Source organism: Psittacula echo, assembly GCF_963264785.1.
Source record: "Psittacula echo genome assembly, chromosome: 4".
Taxonomy (NCBI): domain Eukaryota; kingdom Metazoa; phylum Chordata; class Aves; order Psittaciformes; family Psittacidae; genus Psittacula; species Psittacula echo.
The window spans coordinates 10,564,590-10,586,593 of record NC_137738.1 but is presented as its reverse complement, the minus strand read 5'-3'; the positions used below and the strand labels follow the sequence as shown (position 1 = coordinate 10,586,593).

General features: G+C 42.8%; 1 protein-coding gene across 3 annotated transcripts in view; it reads right to left on the bottom strand.

Annotated features, from left to right (window-relative positions):
* Positions 1-6,840, bottom strand: part of LCLAT1 (lysocardiolipin acyltransferase 1) — a 126,886-nt gene extending 120,046 nt beyond the window's left edge. For all 3 annotated transcript variants that reach the window (XM_080614531.1, XM_080614532.1, XM_080614534.1), the window contains exons 1-2: positions 6,701-6,840; positions 6,460-6,571 (exon numbers count right to left, since the gene is read on the bottom strand). The gene's annotated coding sequence lies outside the window, so the exon portion shown is untranslated. The remainder of the gene's footprint in view (positions 1-6,459; positions 6,572-6,700) is intronic.
* Between the last annotated feature and the right edge of the window lie 15,164 nt (positions 6,841-22,004).

The window sequence follows — 22,004 nt, the reverse complement described above, 5'->3', positions numbered from 1 at the left end:
CTACTGGCTTTATAATACCAGAAGAGTTAAAAGTTGTTTTTCAATGAGCACAAAGCACCTAACTACTGAATCACACGTAACATTCATCAGTGAGAGGAATGCTTGAGAAATTCCCACTGTACCACATGAATTCTGAGTAAGAATTAGTCCTAGTTAAGAAAAATCATTACGTGAAATTAAAAAGTGTTTGTTCCATTTAAGTTTCTTAAAATACCACAAGCTGCAACAACTGGGGAAAAAGGTTAAGATTTACCAGTCACTGATAAATTTGCTATTGCTTACTACTGCCACAGCATCAGCTTTCTCTAAACCAACGTTCTTTGCATTATGGCAGATAATTAAAATCACAGTAACAGACATGATCTTGACAGAAAAGGGAATTGATCAGCTGAACAGACACATGATTACTGTAAGATTAAGTATTAAAACCTAGAAGGACCCTAGTCTTTCTAACATCTGAATAATAAAACAAAGCATCTGAAAAACTAAGTCAGATTTCTTACAGTCTCATTTCCAAACCATGACAGTGTTTCTTTTCTACACCATTTTCTACATCTCCAGAAACAGCGTGCCAGAGCTAACCAGCACATCTCACATCAAAACACACTGCATTCCATAGAATGGAAATCCATACAGCTCATCTCCCTCTTACAACATGTGTCCTCCCAATTCTTTGTGGAAGCATCTCACCTGACCTGTGATCAGTAGGAAGAGTCTACCTGAAGAGAAATCTGCTGACAGGTTGACTCCTGTGATCTTCGAACTCTGCCAACTGCAAAACTTTCTAGGTATAGCAAAGACCTTTTTTCCCTGCCTTTGCGTAAAAACTGAAATATTAAATTGGTAACAGTTCAGAAGGGACTTTTTGTTTGATTTTTGTTTGTTTGGGGTTTTTTAATACTTCTCTAGAAACTTAAACTACCAAATGTTTAGCACTAATTCAGGAAGCTGCAATATCCACCTGAGATTCAACTCAAACTCATTCCCACTTCTATTTCAGAATACGTACAATGTTGAATATCGTCTGCACAAAGCTCAACACTTGCTATGCATCTATTTACAACTTCAACTTACCAACTGAAAATGGCAACTATACCCTGCCTAAAGAAGTACAAGACAACCAATGAAAACATCAGTAATCTCCAAAACAACACTTGCATGGAAGTCTGGAAGAACAGCAAGCATTTTACTTTGTTCTGATGTTGTAACTTAGCTGCTTGATGAGTGGAATTTATAGTTTCTTTCTGAACAGCTACCTTTCAGATTTCAGAAGCACAGCATGAAGTGCTCTCAGTGGTATTTATTATAAAGACACTACTAGTATCAAGTCATATTTGAGCCAGTCTATAAACCTTTTTGCAAATAAAAAATATATTTAAAAGCATTAATCAGCTTGAAAACATCCATTTCTGTATACATTTTTCTATATAAGTTAAATCACATTAGGAGAACATACTTTCCAAAATATGGCTTGAGCTAATTTTAAACATGGTTGGAAAAGTTTGGCCTACGCCGATTAAAATCTATATTTAAATGAAAGGAAAATTTAACCACAGAAACTGTGCTCATTTTAGAAAAACAAGCAGATCACTGCCAAAGTGCTGTCCTAAGTTTAGATGGCTGTCTGACTAAAACATTGTAATTACGAGAAACTAAAATGGATTTCTAAATGTTTCAAGCTGAAACAGACATTGGGTAATTTGCAAGATATGCAATTATCTTCTGAATTCAAACACATAATGCTAATACTTCATCTGAACAAACGCAGGCTGCAGATTGTTGCTTGCGTGAAAATTTCGGAAATCGATGTTAAAGAATCAATATCAGCACTAGATAACAGTAACCATGATGAAACCTAAGAGCAAAATTACCAAGTGATGTGGAATTAATTACTTAGACACAGTTTTCTTTGGGGAAAGAAAAAGGGTCTGAAACTGTCACCTACTGCCTCCAACTCTCCAAGAGCTGAGATCAAGCTGAACAGAGGATTCTCAGCACTTTCATCACCGTTAAAACTGCACCAGTGGCCATACGAGGTATTTCACACAACATCTCACATGTAGCAAAATGCTGACATTTGTACCTTCAAACAGCAGAGAGGATCTTGCTAATAGATTTGAAGCATATTTCCTGTTACATCACAATTAACATTTATATTTGGGTGTAATCATTATCATATCGCCATGCAAAAGTTAAAAGAAAATTTTATATTCATATATACATGCATATGATCACACAATAACCCTAGATCTGTATGTTCATTCTATATTAAACCATAATAAGTTCCAGTTACTTTGAACAGTAATCTAAATCTTGAACTATAACAATCATTACCATTTTGATGCAACTAACAGGATTCCAGGAAATCAAAGCAACTCATTCCTGTCTAAAAGTCAGGACCAGTGTACTGGCCAGCACCTGCATTGCCTGCTATTGCTTGTCTTTGATTTAGCGAGAGAAATGAATAGCTTAGCTCTGTTTTATTTCTTGTTCTCCTATAAAAATGTGGGGTTTTGGTCATCTTTTCACTCTTGTGACTACAACCATTTTGTCCTCTCACTGATTTGGTGAGGGAATACAAAACAACCTACCATTCATATATGAAAGCATCCAGGAACTGTGAGCATGCCTGGGGACACTACAGTTTAGAGTAACACTTCCGTGATTCAAACAGCAATCTCATAAATGACCACAGCATTTTTAATCCTCTTTCTACAAGCAATGTGTGATCCACATAACTTATCATGCAGTCTATTCATTTAGCATTCATAGCACCTCTGAAGAACAGAGCAAGGAGATACAGATTTCTTTCAAACGTTAAGATACGCTGAGTGCCTTAAATACAACAAAAACACCATAAATTCAATGAGAAGGCACTTGAGATTAAGCAATACCTTTCAGAACCACTGGAAGGAAAGCAATACCTGCTCCCTTAATACCTAAAATAACATAAATAGCAGGTATTATACCAAAGGATGTCCAAAGAAAAAACCCTCAAGAGTCATGAGAGTTCTAATATCACAGATGAAGAGTCTTGGAAAGGCATGTTTAAAAGGAGCAAGATGAAAAAAAATCAGTTCTGTTTCAGCCAAATTAAAACAAAACAAACAAACAAACAAAAAAAACCAAACCAATGAAACCCAAACTAAACCTGTGGTCAGATTAACAGCAAATTAATTTTCTCAAACTCATGAAAGGAAAGAGTGTGAACCTAGTGAGCAATTCATTTTGTACTGACGAATAAAGATTCTCCCAGTTTTGAGTGCCCAAGCATGTAAGAAACACTAATACAAGCAAATTGAGTAAATTAAGTTTATTACAGCAAAACAAGTTCACAAGCAAACTATTTCAGCTAAGAAAAAAAAACTAAGAAAAAGAAGAGACATTTTGTCTACGTTTCAAGAAGTCTGCTAACACTGCTCTCTCACATCTCACTGTGTCCTGCAGCAGCAACAATGGACTTTATAACTGCATCCAGCTCTGGAGCCTTCAACATAAGAGGAACATGGACTTGTTGGAACAAGTTCAGAGAAGGGGCCATAGAGATGCTCCAAGGGCTGGAGTACCTCTCCTGTGAAGAGGCTGAGAGAGTTCGGGCTGTTCAGCTTAGAGAAAAGAGAGCTCTGAGGAGACCTTAGAGCAGCTTCCAGTGCCTAAAGAAGATGACAAGAAATCTGGAGAGGGGCTTTTGACAACGGCAGATAGGGACAGGACATAGGGGAATGGTTTTAAACTGACAGAGGGGAGATTTAGATGAGACATTAGGAAGTTCTCCCCTGTGAGGGTGCTGAGGCCCTGGCACAGGTTGCCCAGAGAAGCTGTGGCTGCTCCATCCCTGGCAGCATTCAAAGCCAGGTTGGACAGGGCTTGGAGCAACCTGCTCTAGTGGAAGGTGTCATTGCCTGTGGCAGGGGGTTGGAACTGGACGGGCTTTAAGGTCTCTTCCAACCCAAACCATTCTGTGTGATTCTATGACAATGCAGAATTGTCTTTCAGCAGCAATTTACTTTTCAGTCAGATCATCAAATGTCACATAAAACCAAACTGCAAGCCTTTGCCCACACTCTGCAGGAACCTGTTACAAAAAGTCAACTGTAAAAGTTCTGGTTTTCCCCTCTCTTAGATTTCCCCTCCCAGCTCTTATCTGACCAAACAACACACATGCAACACAAACAAGCCAGCTCTCCTCAGCCCCTAGCTAATAAAATATTAAACCAGATTATGGAACTCAGTATCACATACAGAACATGACGAATCTTGTTTGTGTGTTCTCAGCATCACAACCTGATGGAACAAGGAAAGGACAGCCTTGAACAAGAGTAAGTGGAGAACAGGAGAATGAAATAAGGAAAGGAGGACAGAGGAAAACAGAGATAGTTCATAGTGATGACCTGGTATGAGAAAAGCATAAACTGACACAAACACTCTGAATGTCCCAAGAAGATGGAAGAAGCAGCCAAGAAAAGGAAAAGGTGTGTTTCAGCAAAGCAGAGATGGCGGGCATGTGGAGCAGCAGCACAGGGAAGGACAAGACAAGTGACAGGTAAGGAAGGACATAAACGAGACTGTCTGAACAAAAATTAAGAAATAGAAACTGTACAGTAAGAAGTCCTGTACAGAATTAAATACAAAGCGAGCAGAAGGACAAGAGGATTTGCACCTGAGACAGTTCAGGTGATTAAGAATCCAGCCTGGCATTATTAAAAATAGCTGCTGAAGAAGTAGAGACTCTGCAGGAACAGATGAACCACAACAGGCTGCCACCTGAGCAATTGCATAAAAGATCCGCTGGATCAAGTAGCCCTACGCTGCTAAAACCCCTTCCAATTTTCTTTTCAGATTGTTTTTGTGAGGAGGTGAGGATACTCCAAGAAAGCAAAACTCATCAAGACTGAGGAACACACCAGAATCAAGGTTTCATCACACAACTTCAGCTGGGTTTTTACAGTAAGGTATCCTACTGTAATGCAGTATTATTTTCCTTTCAAGATTGCTGCCTCACTGAGTACACATGGTGGACCAGCCCCTGAAGTCTAAATAAGGCTTTGGGAGACTTCCATTTTTCAGCACAGAAGCTCTGTGCCATGAAGTGAGTGGAGAAAATACTCTGGAAAGATGGGAAGGTTCCTTCACAGGCTTATACTCCCTTCACTCTTACCACATGCTCCCTACACATAGCTGGCTTTTATTTTTTTTTTCTTCTCCTTTTAAAATCCAAACTTTTCAGAAGTTTTCTATGTAGCCCTGATTTTCTGAATGGCCAATATGAGTTTTGGTTTCTCAAGGTACAGTTTCACATTATACTTAACCCACAGCTGGTTTACACTAGTGCAGAAGAAGAGACAGCTCTCATTCATATCAGAGCACTCACTGAAATAACTTCCATCTGACAGAGAGCCATTCCCATAAACCTGTTAGATCAACTGTCCCTGAAATCATCCAACCATTAATCCACTACAAAGAGAGTAGCAGTAACCCATAACCATGTGTAAGCATGGTGAAGGAGTGAGACCACACTCTTCAGCTGCAGCCTGTACACTGACCAAACTATTCACACTGTTAAACTGTACCTTGATTTGCAGAGGAGCCAGGGATTACAGCTGCCACAAAAGCTTCATGTTCAGAATAGTACATCATACTATAAAATCTGATTACAAAGTCCAACAACTTGCTTCAGATTTTTGTGTTCAATTTAAGACATACTTTGGCTTTTCTCCTTTTGTTTTAATCCTAGTTTCCTCATTAGTAAAGTAAGAAGAAGGGGGGTGATGGTGGTGACCATCTGCTAATCTGTGTTTCAGTGAAATAAGTTTGTGCTTGAGAAACATTAAAATATTGCTGTGGGTCCAAAAGCAGAGAGTGGGTGGTATCTTCAAAACAAGCTAATATGGAGTGAGATACAGCAAGTTGTAGTAATCAATAAGCAAACTTCCCATCATGCAAGCATAATCCATTCCATCCACTGGCATAACTAAAGATTAAAAGAGGAATCTAGTGACAAGCAAGTCCTATATCACAATCAATTCACATAAGGACAAAATGTGAAGCTGCACACACAGTTTAATTCTAGCATTCTTTTTTCAGTCTGCAGCTTTTTGCAGCCAGTTATGCTCTGAACAGCCTGGTTGTGCCAGTTACATGCCTTGTTCTGACACTCACACTGTGCTTCTTACACAAGACAGCATTCAGGTCAAAGTTTAGCTTTGCCAGAGGGCAACCCCAGCTGAGAAAGCAGCCTACACAACATGGATGGGAGAAGTGGTAACACACACAACGAACACGGAAAACTACACAGCTACAGAGGGCAAAAACTGACTTTGGTGCATGTGCAAGTCCGAACAAGAGGCTCTACTCTTCCCAAATGGAGTGATACTAAAGAAAAGATTAGAACAAGCCTCCATTCGTTACCCTAGGTACAACAGAAGCAGCAGCATCAAACCCCCACTGTTGGTAACATACACGCTTCACACACACTGAACGTATCCTCAGGCCGGCTTAAGCGCTCTCCTCTCGCGGCTCCTCCTCTGGCATCGCTGCGGCTCCCAGCCCTGCTACACCGCGCCGACCATGCCTGCGGAGAGACGGGAGGCGGGTGAGAGAGGCCAGAACAAACCGGCAAGGTCGGGCCAGCGGCGAAGGGCCAGGGCCGCGACCCCGGCCTGCCGCCTGCAACAGAGCGCCCAAGCCCACCCGCTCTCACCTCACACGGGACAGCACCGCGGCGAGAAGAAGCTCGGCTCGGACCCCGTCCGCTCAGGGGGCGACCGCCCGAGGAAGCGTGGCCGCGCCGCCGCCAGCACGCAGCGTCGCCAGGGCAGCCGCCATGTTCCCGCTGCCACCGGCGACCTCTAACCCGCCAATCACTTCCGGTCACGGCTGTCAAGCTGTTGCCATGGCACCGCTTCTTGCCCTGGCCTCTCTTAAAGGGCCAGCAGCTACCACACACACCCCTACACCTCCTTCCATGCCCGCCCCGGCGCTGGGTAACAGCCCTGGTGCTCGGAAGAGCCATGGAGGCAGCAGAAGCAGGTCCTGTGCCACACTGGAACGTGCCGTATGAAGACAGGCTGAGAAAGTTGGGGCTGTTCAGCCTGGAGAAGAGAAGGCTGCGTGGAGACCTCACAGCAGCCTTCCAGTATCTGAAGGGGGCTTACAAGGATGCTGGGGTTGGACTATTCATCAGGGACTGTAGTGACAGGACAAGGGGTAACGGGTTCAAACTTAAACAGGGGAAGTTTAGATTGGATATAAGGAAGAAATTCTTTACTGTTAGGGTGGTGAGGCACTGGAATGGGTTGCCCAGGAAGTTGTGAATGCTCCATCCATGGGGGTGTTCAAGGCCAGGCTGGACAGAGCCTTGGGTGACAGGGTTTAGTGTGAGGTGTCCCTGCCCATGGCAGGGGGGTTGGAACTGGATGATCTTAAGGTCCTTTCCAACCCTAACTATTCTATGATTCTATGATTGCCACTGCCTGGGTTCCAAGAAGGAAAATGCCAGGAGGTTTTAAGTGAAGTTTTATGCATGTGTGAAAGCAAAGTGAGCCCATGCCCTGCTGCCCAGAGTTGCTGGATTAGGACCAAAGTGACCCAGGCTCTTTCTGACCCCACTAGCATTTAACATGCACAGACGAACATGTCCTGCGAAATACAAACACCAGTGCAGACCTTGATCCCCCACCCGTTTAGGGATATTTGTCCCTGGTGGGATCCCTCTTTTCTACTGCAGTTAGTTTTGAGGACATCACCAGCTCTTCTGAAGTGCCTACCATCATCCAGGGAGAATTCATTGTCTTAATAAGTACCTTTTCAGAGCTGAGAATCATTCATCAATTTTGTCAATGCTTGAAATTTTAAATAAATAAATAAATGAAATAAATGAAATTAAAACCAGCAAATTAGCACTCAGGGAATCTCACCCTAAAAGTCATAAAAAAGTGTTTGGAATTCCATTGTCAACCCTTACTGAGGGATCTAATTTGTTCATTCAGACTGGAGAAGTAGAGGCTATGGGGGGACTCAGCTGTTGTCTTCCACTGGTGAGACATTATTGAGAATTGGAGCCAGATTCTTGGCAAAGGGGCACAGCAAACAGATGAGAGGCACTGGTTCCCTGCTGCAGCAAGAGAAATCCCAAATAGATATTGGACAAGCAGTGGAAGAGACTTGTACAAAGTTCAAAGACCTTGCAACCTCAATATTGGTATGGACAAGGTCTTCAGTAAAAGTCCTAATAGCATCCTAAAGCCTTCAAAATCACTTAGCCGAAGCAATGAAGACAACTACTGTCTTGTGTCAGGAGGCTGTTTGCCCAGTGATTCAGCTTACCTGGCTTGTGCTAACTATAAAACCTGCATTTGGTCAGACTTAGTTATTGAGGTTCCCCCATCTAGGCAGCTCCAAAAATGACCACTCCATCCTAAATGGATGTCTAAGACAGCTCAGCACACAGGGAGCTGAAATGGCTGACTTTGGTAGTGCTCTTACTGGTCAGACAGTTAAAGCTAGGTGAAATGAATCCTCACTGAAAACAAGGAGAAGAGGAAGGCAAACCTCAGAATTTAAAGTAGCTAAGCACAACACCTTAGGGTGAAAGAAATAACACAGGCAGACTGCCTCCGAGGGGAACACATGTCTTGGGCTGTCAGCTATTGACTTGTGGCCAAGCTCCTGGGCAACCTCAAAAGTCTGAACAGAATCAGGGCATCTGCAGTGATGGCACCTGCAATACAGGCCTCCTGGTGCAACCCTGGAATGCTAAATGGAAAGCTGTCCCACATTATTCTACTGCTGTTGTATAGGAAGGTGAGAGAGGGGAAACTGCAGTCGTCTATGTGTGGCTTCTGGTATTCGCAATGCAGGGAAGTCACTGTTCTTTTCATTAGTTTGATAAAAGGAAAAATGCATGTGGCCAATTGTCTCAGGTTGAAGCTCTCTGTATGGAAGAAATCCATGTTAAAATGGCTTCATAAAATCTTGAAGATTTTGTAGCTAAGTAAGGAGCTTTGGCATTCTGTATCGCTGAGCAGCAAAACATGAGCCTGAATCTTACTGCAGTCCACCCTATGCCATTTCCATGGTGACCCTGGAAAAATCACTTCCCTCTCCCTATCAGTGTAGTAGGAATAATGACACTTCCTTCTTGCTGAGAGTGATGACAGGAGATAGTAATCAAAGTTTGTAATTTGAGTAGAAAATGTGAAATGCTATCCAGCTCTCCTTACAATACCAATACCTGGCTATACAAGCTTCCAGTTAAGCGATTTTACTTGTAACTGTGGAGAAAACAATTTGCTAAGGCAGATAACAACGAGTAATTGTGTTCTTGTTTTCCTTGAGGAGCCCAAAGCAATTTTGTACTGTTTGTAGAGAAATCATTTTGTCTATCACGTCGCCATGCAGCCGACTGGAGAAGAACATGACATCTTTTCAACCATTCTCCATGGCACGCTATTAGAAAATACAAAGGAGAATTTCATTTTCAGTTGCAGCTACACAGGCAAAGTAGATAAGCACCTTGTGCTTTACAACACTTAACGCTGAACTTGCTTGAGGTGAGATAGTGTAACCGTCTTGTTAGAAAGCAAAAGGTCTGCTCAAGAAAAATACAGGCATTCATAATGCCCCTACAGTTTTTGTGAAAGTGGAAAGTACAATTTCTACAGCCAAAGACAACAGTGAGGGAAAGAAAAGAATGTTCACTATTCAGCAAAAAAGGAAGAATCCAGCTGACTGGAAATGTATGCATTTCAGAAGGCTTTGTTGAAATAACATCAAGGTACTGGCTTTACCTCCACACCAATAATGCCATTTCAAGCTGTAGTCAAGCTTTGGACATGTTTAAAATAAAACAATATAGATTTAACTTAGCCACAAAACCATTTCTGTGGGAAGACTGGAAACAGCAAGGCCTGATTGCCAATAGACTTGCTCCTTGTATCCCTCGTCTGTGTCCCTATTGCATTAATTTTGTCTTCTCCCCATACCACGGATGACAGCCCCTCAAAGCAAGAAGCAGTAGGTGCAGGTTGGCCAGTGAGTACCAGCTGCCAAAAGAAACAATAATGTTTGCTCAGTGGGGGCACGAATTTAGTTCTTGCTCCTCTGGCATGCTGTACTAACAGATCTTGTAGGAACAGGAAAAGGGAGGGGTTTGGCTATAGCTGGGGTAGGCTTTACAAAATGTTTCTAGTGATATGCTGTGCAGTGGAACCCTTCCATCCATCCTCTGTTGGCATAGCTCACCTGGATGACAAGTGGCATTATGGAGCTCATAAGAGAGGGGAGACAGAGAGGAGGGGAAAGCACTTGAAATCAGTGTGTCATTAACTACAGCAGTATGCCTAAAACTTTTTAGTTTTAATCACTGTTGCTTAATTCTGTGTTTTACTCATGGACTAAGTCCCCCTGGGGCCTATATCTGAGCTGAGAGAAATGACAGACCATGTGGCACTCAGAAGGAGAGAAAAGATAAGCAATATGGAAAATATCTTTAAGCAGCCAGTTACGCCTCCCTAGAGCTGCCAAAAAACAGCAGAAAGAAAACTCATGTTCTCCTGCTCCTAGCAAAAGCCTCAGTCACTTGAATGAGGAGACTCTCTAGGAGCTCTTGTTGCTAATTGGCCTGGGCAGTGCTTGCATCAAAAGGTTTTCAAATTGTGACCCACAAGCCACTACGGGTCTGCCAAGAGCCTGCTGTTCACATGGCTACTTCCACCTCTTAAATCACATCAGAACGTGTTAAATGATTTCCTAATGGTCCTATGACATGTAAACAACTGAAGAATTAACCCCAGAGATGTTACTGAAAGAGTGGAAAGAAGAGGACTGTGTGAAATAAAGGGAAAGATGAGAAGGGATCATAATAAATGCAAGAGGTAGGAGCTGTTGATGCTTTCCCCATAGACCTCCACCCCAGAGAGCAGTGCAGATACCTTCATCAGAGCTTCTACAGTGTATTCTCCTAAAACCCTTTAGGCTGGCTCTGCCCTAATCCCATGCTCTGTCCTGACACACCTCATATATCTCATTTGCTGAAACTGCAGTGCTCCGTATCTACCCAGATTTTTCTTCTCTCCTGGGTTTTCTAAGCAAATTTCACTGCCTGCGAGAAGAGCTGAGTTACTTGATGTCTGGATCATTCACCTTCTCACCTTCACTTTCGTACTTTTCTGGAGGGTTTGAGATAAGGATATGACAAACCCACATAAGGATTTTCACCTCCCCATCTGCTTGCAAAGAAAAGCAGATATCCGAGCCCACATACCTTCCTAGGTGTGGAAATCTGCTAACTGTTCATAACATGCCTAAGCTGCACTTTTTAAATTACTTTTCTTAAACAGCAGAAGTAGAGAAGGGGCCTTGACTCAAAGAGTATCAGCACAGCAGTGAGAAGAGATTATATCAAAACAGGGGAGGCAGTGACAGCATGGAAAGCTTGCACTGATTTAAGCTGGTATAATATTTCTCGTGCCAGTAAGGTAGGTGTATATCTCTGGAGACAGACTAAGCTCATTCTTATGCACAGCCCCATGAACAGCAAACAATAAGGGCCACTGTTTACTGCCCTACAAATATAGTAACTGGCACAGGTGATATAATGGATTTAGCTGATTTGGGAAACACTATGAGTTTAAATGTTTTTGCTATCAAATTCAAAAGGCATCTGCAGGTATAACTGTGAAAGGCAATTCAGTAAATTACTGGGGTTTTTTAACTCCCCAAAGCTAAAGAGAAGATGGATTTAATTCAGAAATGTTTATTTGATTTAGTTGCTGTTTGGTTCACGGGAGACTCCCCACAGGGGCAATAAAGCCAGGGCTGCCTTTTTTATAGTGCAAAGATTTTACACTGCAGTCCTTTCCAGTCTTTTTAAACGTGCCCCTCTCCTGTTTCAAATACTAACAAATTCCATTCATCACAACTCAGAAATTTCAGAGATGGAAACGATCTATTAAGCCTTATGATCCACCTCCTGAGCAGTGCAGAATTGCTCCCTATAGTGCATTTGGGGCTTTAATATTTTGTCCATCAAGTTTAGAAGGTCACATTACTGAAGTGTTTTAAATCACATCTCATGTTTGTGTAAACAAATACATGGTTGTTGCATTTCAATGTAATTGCTCTTGCAGATGTACCAGCAAAAGAAGGCGCCAGGAAAAATGGCAGGTGCCAGTATGAGGGAGGGTTGTTTTGCTGTTAAATGTGATCAGTGCTGTGCACAGTGGGCTTTCAACTACTCCTTTTTGGAGAACGGTCATTCTAATGCCAGTCATTAGCAATTTGCTGTTGGTCACTTGGGAACAGCATGTTTCCTACAAATTGCTCCTATTAGTCACCAGTTCCGGTCTAAATAATTGGCTACGAGAGAGAGAGAATGCCTGTGTGAGGCACGAGTTAACAGGATGGCAGAATGTACAGGTACATCGTTATAAAATACATACTTTACATTTTTTGAATGCCAAAAAACAGCGGAATGGGCTCAGATCTCTTTTCCACTGGGGTCAGGCTGGAACTGCACCCACTGAAGTCCAACGGAGCCGTTTGGGAAACCAAAGCTAATGTACATGAGATCAGTAACTGGCAGCAATACAGCAGTACATTTGCTTGTCTCTGAAATGCAGTCATCTCTGGCATGAAACCTGGCAGCTGTTTCACATAAAATGGTAAGGATGTGGACCAATATCCTTCAGGAAAGGAGGAAGAGAAAGAGGAGAAAGAGCATGGAGGAGTGTCACTGGCTTGCAGCCTTTGGATTCTTGTCACCATCCTGTTTACTGAAAACCCCTACATGGCGTTGTTAGTTCAAGTACCTAGTGTTTTGACAGGCTTTTATCTCACTGAAAATAGGTGCTTTGGCATGACAGAAAATGAAAGGAACAAAAAAATAATGCCTACTAAAAAGAAAAATGCTGTGGCAGAGAAAGCAGATCACAGTCAGTAGCACATCAGCATTCAGCTATGCCATTCTTATCGGGAGCTTCAGTCTTCCCACCGTACTATCTGAATACATTCTACTTTAGGTTACTGCCTGACTGCTCTTCTGATCCTACTATACTTGGTTTGTGAAAGTCTGAGAGAGTGTGGGGGTAAAAGGTTACAAATGCACTCCAGTACAACTCATGTCATAGTTGTAAGGAAATACCTAATTTTGTTGTTGATTGGGTACTTTAGAGATGCCAGAAAAAAGGGCTTTGAGATCATACAAGTAACTCCGGAGCCTCTGAAAACATAGAGTAGGACTTTAATGCAGGCGTGTTCAACAGAGGTGCAGAGAGAAACAGCAGGATCTTCGAATCCAAAGCTCCCAGTCTCTGGACTGATGTAGAGAGGACTGGATGATTATTCCCCAAGGTCTGGGTAGGAGCCTTAGGGAGGTACTGGGAAACCAGAGCTTAATTATTGCTGTCATGGGAGGAGGAAGCAGCAGCACTGGGACAATGGATGTGGGTTGGAGAGACAGGATAGAGGAGCCAGCCTTACATAAGCTACTTCTCAAAGTTACACAATGGAGAATAGTAATAATACTAATGCACTTTTATAATGCATTCCTATGGAGATTTAAAATGTTTTGAAAAAGTAACTAAATATTATATAAGGTGGCAGACCAAGAACCCAGAGCAATGAGAAAATAAGTGGATTCCTTGTAACTGTGGGGAGAGTCAGAAGTGTGGTGGGGAACAGAATTAAGGCCTGTGAGCCCTCTAAACACGTGGTCACAGCCTTTCAAATGCGCAGGTCTGCTGGACAGGAGGAAAGCTGGCAGGTTAGGAAGAAATTTTCCTTTAATTAGGAAACAAATGAGAACACAGAAACACATTTTTCAAGATGGGAAGAGATGCTTGGTGAAAACAACAGAGAAGCATTTTGGGTTCCCAGGATTTTATTACCTTTTCTAGTGTGAGCCAAAGAATCCTGTCCAAGTTTCCAGAGATTATTCCTCACAGGAAAAGCAAAGCCCTAATAAAGGACATAGCAATTGCACAGTAAAAACAACAACAATAATAAAAAGATGCCTTTTGTTTAATCACCTGGACAGACCCAGTGTGATGCAAATACAATGTGGGATAACAAGCTCCAAGAGACAGGTCACATCTGCAGAGGCTTGTAAGGCCAACATAGCAAAGTGAGACAGAGTGAGGTGCTGGTGGGGAGAGAGGAAAGACAGCGCTCCCAGTAACACATACCTGCCTATGGGCTTGTGGTCAAGCTGCTGTTTGTCATCAGTGCCAGTGACCCTCAGGAGTTTTCTGCACTCCCCAAAACTGTTTGAAACACACTCTGATTTCCCAGTGGTAACAAACCCACCACCTCTCCTTCCTATCTTCCTGGGCTGGAATAGCCCCTTTGGGGTTACCATGGGGGAAGCAACCCAACCTTGTGAGCAATCACTGGATACAGAGGGACCTACATCCTGTTGAAGGATGTGCCCTGTGCCTTTGAGCACGTCTGCACCATGTAACAATGAGTGCTGCCATCGCCCCGCTCATCTCTGGCCATGAACTGTTATGTGCTGAAGTCAGCCCCTGGCCGATGCTGTGCTGGACTTATAGCTTGGTCCATTCCAGCTGCTCTTCCTCCACTCATCACATACACCTGCCCAATTGCCCCCACTGCCTGCATTTGGGTGGCTTCAGTTCATGTGCAGGAACCCTGGGCAGCTCCTGTGCCATGTATCCTCTCTCCTGCCTGCAGGACTGCTTTGAGCAGGACAGGTCGTCCAGGAGAAGTTTTAGCTGGGGAGATCAGATTATGTGGTTCAGGACTTTCCCTGTAAGACAGAAATGGAGCCTCCACCAAAAACTCAGCTCTCGCTCCTCCTGGACTGAAATGAAGGCTTAACTGTTCAGCCAGATGTAACCATCCATCGGATGGTGTATGTCCTGTCACATGAAATGCAGTACCTAATAAATAATGATCTGCATTTCTCCAACTGCAACATTTAGCAACTGTTCGTGATTGCAGTGTTGTAACAGGTCAGTGAGCAGCTAGATATTGCCCCCATTTCTGGACAGGGAGACCTAGAGCAGAGAGCCATTGCTGAAGATCACTTCCTTTTCCAGAAGGGGTGGTGCATGGTCTCCTCCCCTGTTATAATCCATCCATGGGCAATACTGCTGCCAGAAAGAGCTGTAATCTCCCCTGGGTATGGGGAACAGCATGATGAGCGTCTCCAGAACACCCTCCCTGGCTCACTGTTATCCGTGGGTTTACCCGTTGGTTTGGGAAGGCTGTACAAGTGACTGCCAGGAAGAATTTGGCCATGATTACATGAAAACCAGTGCTGTTTGGTCAGTCTTGAGCTGACATTCTCCTCTGCTCTTTCTCATTGTGGACAGGATCCGGCATTCTGGGCGTAAGCAAACACAGCAGCTGAGGCTGGCACAGAGGGGATGGAACCGCCTTCAGAAAAAGCATGTGGCTTTCCAAACATCTTGCAGTCCGAAGCAAAACCAGCAGTTCTGACATGCTGTGAGCAATAAACAATGAGCTTTGTCAGCATGTCTAGAGGAAATGATAATTCCCGGAGTGTGAATGATGAAATGTTAACCAAGATGGAGGCTTCGGATAGCATTGTGGTTAGGAAAGCATAAAGCATATGTGCATCAGTGTGGAGGAGCTGACACTAAGGCAAAAAGCCCTAACTATGGCATTAAGATCTTCCAGGTCTCTCAACGTACTCCCCAGTGGTGTTTTCTCCTGTTCCCTCCATAAAGTGTAAAGCATTGCTTATGCTGAAAGGGAGGTTTTGCGCTATTGTAATCAGCACCTGAATCCACCCTTCTTGCCATATGGATTTTCATCACCTACTGCTCAGCACTGACATTCAGTCCTCTGAGACGTGCAGGACTCAGTGCAGGTCAATTTACTATTGTACATGCATTACAAGATTGGTTATCCCTCTTCTCCATTCTTTGTACTAATAGGCAGCTCTGACTGCTCTGGTCCTTTCAGTGTAACATCAAGCCTAATGAAATCAGTGGGAGTGTTCTTATAGGTTACAATGACCTTAACAGAGATCAGATAGCCCCATGCTTAAATATTTTGCAAATCAGCTGCATAGTTTCAAGGCCAAAAAGAGTCAAAGTGTATTTTTCTCTTTTGCTTGGAGGACGTTAAACCTACCCGCTGCAAATCATGTGAAATGTTTACAGTCACGCCAGCAATTAACAGCATCGACATGCACGTATTAGCAGAAAACAAGAATAACTAGGATCAGAGAAAACAATACAATTATTCATAGTAATAATATTAATTTCAAATTGTCATCACCGTAGGGGTCTGTTGCAACAAATAACCTCGAGAGTTATCTTAGCATGTGTGACAGAGGACGTATGTGCATATGAGATCTGATCACACAATAACCTTTTCCTGATGTGCCTTATGAAATATGGACCCTTGATCTCCCTCTCCAGCCACCCGTCCTGGGGTTGTTTTAAAAAATGACATTCAGTCCCATTATTAAAAGCTGGAGAAAAAAAAAGAAAGACTCAGTGTTCCGCTATGGCTAGCGTTACCCTCAGGCATTTCTGGCATGTTTCTGTTGTAAATTCATTTTACATGTGGCCAGGAAATACAACATCTTGTTGCATCATGTAAAGAAAATACTGTATTTCTTCCCTGGTGCTCATTTCCAATCTACCAAAGCATCTGGTGGGAGCATGTCTGAAGATCTGTCTTTAAACGTAAAAGTTTTAACCCACAATGCGGTTTTATGCCTGAGTCTCATCTTGAAAGAACAAGGTTAAATCATGTTTTACTTTTCTCCCTTTTTAATAGTGAGTTTTTACTGGGCTTCTCTCTTTCAAGAATGACAATGGTTTTCTTTCCTACCAAAACCTGGCTTTGCCACTCTCACTTCTGGGCAATCTGGTTTTGGATAGAGATAATTAACGCTGCTTTCCAGGAAAATCCAAGCACCGTAAGTTTCCACCAAAGCCTGGCCCACAGCTTAACATGTCCAAGATTTGCCGCATCCTTAGCAAAAAAGTACTGAGTACTACATAAGTAATAAATGGCCAAATACTCCAGTTCCTGTGAGTCATACTGCAGGGCTTGAGATGATGGCTAGCCACAGTGTGGCATTCGATAGAAGGGCACAGGTTTGTTGGAGGATATGAAGGCTCATCTTCAGTATCATAAACATGGCCTTTCCCACCTCTTGTTCATTTCTCTTCCTCCCACTCTGGACCAAGCCAACATCTACTCCACCATTCCCATCATTCTCACAATGGCAACCCCTAAAAATGTCTGCTGGGCATTAGGAAGAAGGTGGAGAGCCATTTGCACAGCATAAAATTTACTTTCATTGCTCCTACTAAGCCAAAGTCCAAGCCACAGTCTTGCACACTGCTGACACACTGCCTGTCAGCTCATTGCCCTGTGCATACGGACCTGGGGCTCTGTGCTCATCTCCCTTAACCAGCCTATTTCTATCTCCACACCTTCCCTTCCATGAAGGTCTCTCTGTCACCTGGTTAATATGGGAAGTGAGACATGGATAAGAGAGGTTGCATTTCTCAGCCGTCAGACTGGTTCCTCTGACATAAGCCTCATGCTTATAATAGAAACAGGAAAATCTGAGAAAATACATCTGATGTAATTAGTGTAACCTTTCTGCCAGGTGGTTAACAGTAGAGGAAAACGCCTGGATTTAATATACCCATGGCCCCTCTTGATAAAGGACTAAATTCCAATCTCCACTTAGAAACCTGAGAAAACTAAAATATCCTCCCCGAGAGCTCTTAAAGAGATGGATTTCCACCACTCAATTGCATTCCTGGATCTTTATTAGGCAAGAGGGAACACAGTCATAAAGGCAGGCAAACCCAGCAATGGCAATATACATCCAAATAATGAGCAAAAGACCCCTCTTTTTCAGATCTGCTGGCAGAGGTCCACTTCCCTCTAGTGAAAATAGTCCCTGTGGCTCCAGCACCCCACCTGGGGTCAGGATCAGTGACCAGTCCTAGGCAAGGCAGCAATGGAGAACCCCAACTTTGCTACTGGTACTATGGATAGAAGAGCCCTCAGCTTTTCTGCACAATCACCCAAAGACCTGGTGATGCTCCATACTACCCTTTGAATGAATCAGCCATGTAGTATGGAGCTGCAAGGCAGGACTGTAGGCAACAGAGTGCCATCAACCCATGTCCAGTTATCAGCAAATTGGTGTTGGAGTGTGGTGTACCCTCTTGCACTGCGGTTACTCTTACCGCACTCTTGCCTCCTGGTACAGCCTACAGGCAGAGGTTGAGAAAGAAGCACTATTCTAGACCCCTTTATGGCATGTTGTTAAAGCAGCCCAGGTATGCAAGGGACAGACCACTTTCCTGTGTAACTGTGATGCTGCTTTCTTCAAGACACTGTCATACAAGTCAGGTGTCCACATCAGTATGTCCTGAGCACAAGACTCCTTAAGGCTGGAAAGGATAAATGTGGTTTCCAAAACTGTTCTGTCTGATCGGTTGTGCTTGACTGGGAGGCTGCATCATCCCAGTTCAGAAGGAAGAAGGTCACCTCTCCTGTTGCATTGTTGTAACCTGCTCTGCCCAGTACTGTAATTCCAAACTATATGGAGGCTGCTGCTTCGTGCTGACTAGTCTGTGCCCAAGGCAGTATTTACCATGAGAGGTATTTCTACATGTGTGTCATCATTTGCAACTGCTTATAAATAATTTGGGCCTGAAGATGTAAATGCTAATCTTCAATCTGAAAAGCCTAGATAATTTAACTCATTTAGTCAACCTTAGGAGACAGACAGCCTTTCAATTACAAAATCTATTGCTCTCCCCCTCCATTCTGCCTTACTGGGCCTGTTTGGAGATTACTGAAATACCCAAGGGCTGGGTACTAATTCAGTTAGCTTTAGGCTGGATTCTTTGCCACACACAACGAAGTTTGAAACTAAGCATTAATCTTAGAGATGAGGCTGTGGAGTTTTTTGGGAAGGTGTATGTGGAAAATAGTAAGTGTGGGAGGTTTGGATGCTTTCCAGGTTTTACATATTACAGCCTTTTGCCTAATTTAAACTTTGTGCTCATCTTGAACCTAGAAACGTAATCAAGAAAACCTAAGAGAACCCTTTTGAGGAGGCCCTTTAAACCTACCTTCTCCAGAAGAAAAGGGAGATGCTTTCTCCTATTGTGAAATCCCCCATTAAAACAACACATGGCCTTGACTCCAGAGCAAGAAGCAACAGGCAGGAGTAAGGACTGAAGAAGAAGACTACATGGAAAAGACAGAGATAATCCAAACAGCAGCAAAGAGGCAACATGAAACATGGGCATTATCCAGGCAGATTCGCTCTCCTCTGCCTCCATCACATGGCTGATGCCCAGGGGAAACCATGTTGACTGGTCAGTGTCACAGCAAAGTGATGACAGGCATTACTCAGTGTTTGGATAACACATCCAGCCATTCACCTAGCTGTCCAAACACATCGTGTGACGTGGACAGAGGTAAGAGAGTCTGGACAGTTTCAGTGAGGAACAGGACTCATCTTCCCCATCCGTCCTGAAATGTTTCATCTTAGTTCTGTTCTTTTCTCTTTTTTTCCCTATTTTCCCCCCTTTTTACCAGAGGGTCCCCAACCGAATGGATACAAGTTACCTGTACCATGTAGCTGTTCCCTGCTGAGCAATCATCAGTTGGCCCCAGACAGTGGGGCGACTTGGCAGCTGTAGTTATGGTGATATCTCTGCTGTAGGGTTTGCACAATGCCCTGGGAACTCCTGGAATGGACAGGAATGATGCACACAGGAGATATTCCTGGGCTCATTACACATTGCAGGAAGAGCCTGGATCACAGCAGTCCTATTAATTTCTTTCATTCATCTCTGCTGAAGTCAACAGATGAGAACAATTTTACGGACTTGGATCATACAGCATATATAACTACCTGTATTCTGGCTAGCTGTAGCAATTCAATGATAAGTATGACTCCCTGGTGAGCAAACAGGATATCACAGGCTTATTTTATCTTCCAAATGGGTCAGAGTTGAATCTTTTTCTGGGTTTCCACATTTTCTCTGAACAGGTCAGGTTTTTACTTGAGGAATGCACTGTTGTAGTTCTCAGGCTCACAATCACAATGGGAACACCTCCAAATCTTCTGATATTTAAAATAAATTTGTTACAACCTGCAATTTGGTTCCATTTACTAATGAACGACTTCATTTTCATATATAGATATAGTTTAGGTTTATGTATTCAGATTCTATTCCACATATGCAGATCCAGGAACCTTGAATCAATATGTATCCCTTCCTGACTACTTTCAGAGGATTTAAATTAATTAACCTTTATAGGCCATAACGGTCTTTCCTGTGGTATCCTTGTTGGTGTACCATTATCTGAAGTACTGAAGTTATACACTTTGCTTCAAGTATACTATTTTCAATAACAATATAGGCTTTGTTAGAGATGATGAAAAATGCTTATAATAACTTAAAAGAAGAGCAATTTTGCATGTTTTTAAATGGTGAGATTCTAGCATTTTTTTAAGTTTCAACAACCATTTACAAATGCTGAAGGTTTCATCTGACAGCTGGTTGAAAAACATGGAAAATACTGAAATGAGCTCAAGAGTCAGATTATTTTGGCTACTATGAGTATTTCTCTAGGCCTTAAAAATGAGGCAGTGGGATGAAATGAATTCTGATCTTAGCATTAGACTAGTAGGCAGAGTATAATACATGTGTTGTGCTTTCCAGTGTATTTTGGCACTTACACTCAATGTACAAGATGTATATATGTGTGTGTATATATATATACACACACAGATCCCCCTTTCCTTCACTTCTATGTTCAGCTGAGCTGTGTTTGGATAATCAAACCACAGACATGAAAGCACACACACAGAGGTATGTACACAGGTATAAACCCAGCTCTGAATATACACAAACAATAGATGCATAATTTATGCTTATATCATTCTTGATGCCTTGCTGAAGTATTTAAATCAAAAATCTCAAAGTATTTTCAAGTAACTTAAAAATCAAATATCCACTGGTTTAGTCATTTGGTGCTACTATACTTTGTTCCTGTTCACGTATTTCACTAGCAGTGTGCTCAGTTCTATGTTCCTCTCTATCCACACTAAATACATGAAAATTAAGCCTCTCATCACTGTTGCAAAGTAGGTATAAGTTTCATTGTGAAGCGAGTTCATTCCTTGCTGGTTAGCAGGGCTGACAGCAACACCAGAAGTGCTATCATCCTGAACCACGTACTCATCATCAGAGCACGCGATCTCTCCAACATCACATTTTGCCACACAGAACTCCTTTAGATTTTTGTATACTGCTTATCATCCTGAAACAGAAGGAAAGACATCTTAACCACCCTCAGGTCTAAATCAGGTTGCTCAGAACCTCCCAGGATTCAGCCCAGTTTTGTCAAAGGAGCCACAAGCTCAGTGATCATCAGATGGGTGAACCCCAAGGGAGGACCACAGGATTGCTGTTAAGACACTTTGATGAGCTGGGCACAAATTTATCAGCGTCTCAGGTCTGCTCTGAACATCACAGAAAGGAGAACAGAGTTTTAAATTAAAAAAAGAAATCCCATTAACATTAATCTTTCAAAAGCTGCAGTCCATCTGGATGCGTTCTTCCTTGGGATTAATTACAAAGACTAACCCTGTAATCCATAAGCAAAATATGAGTGATATGTAAACTTGCTGCAGTTGTGTTTAATATTTTCCTTGCTAACAGGGCGTCTAATCCACCATGAGCAGGAATTCATCAAGTCTCAGGGGCTACCTAAAGCACACAATCCCTCTAAATGAGCAGTAATCTCCTTCATCGAATCTTCATTCTCATGAACTAATAAATGATGCTAAAGGCCCATTTGCTTCGGGATCTCCCAGTGGTGGAGAGGACGACACTGTACTCATCTCCAGGTACAGCAGTGAGCAGAGCCCTGAGGTGACTGTGGGCAACGAGGCAAATTCCTGGCATTTCATTTCTATGGCAAAAAGCCCTTCATCCTTGGTGCACCAGCTC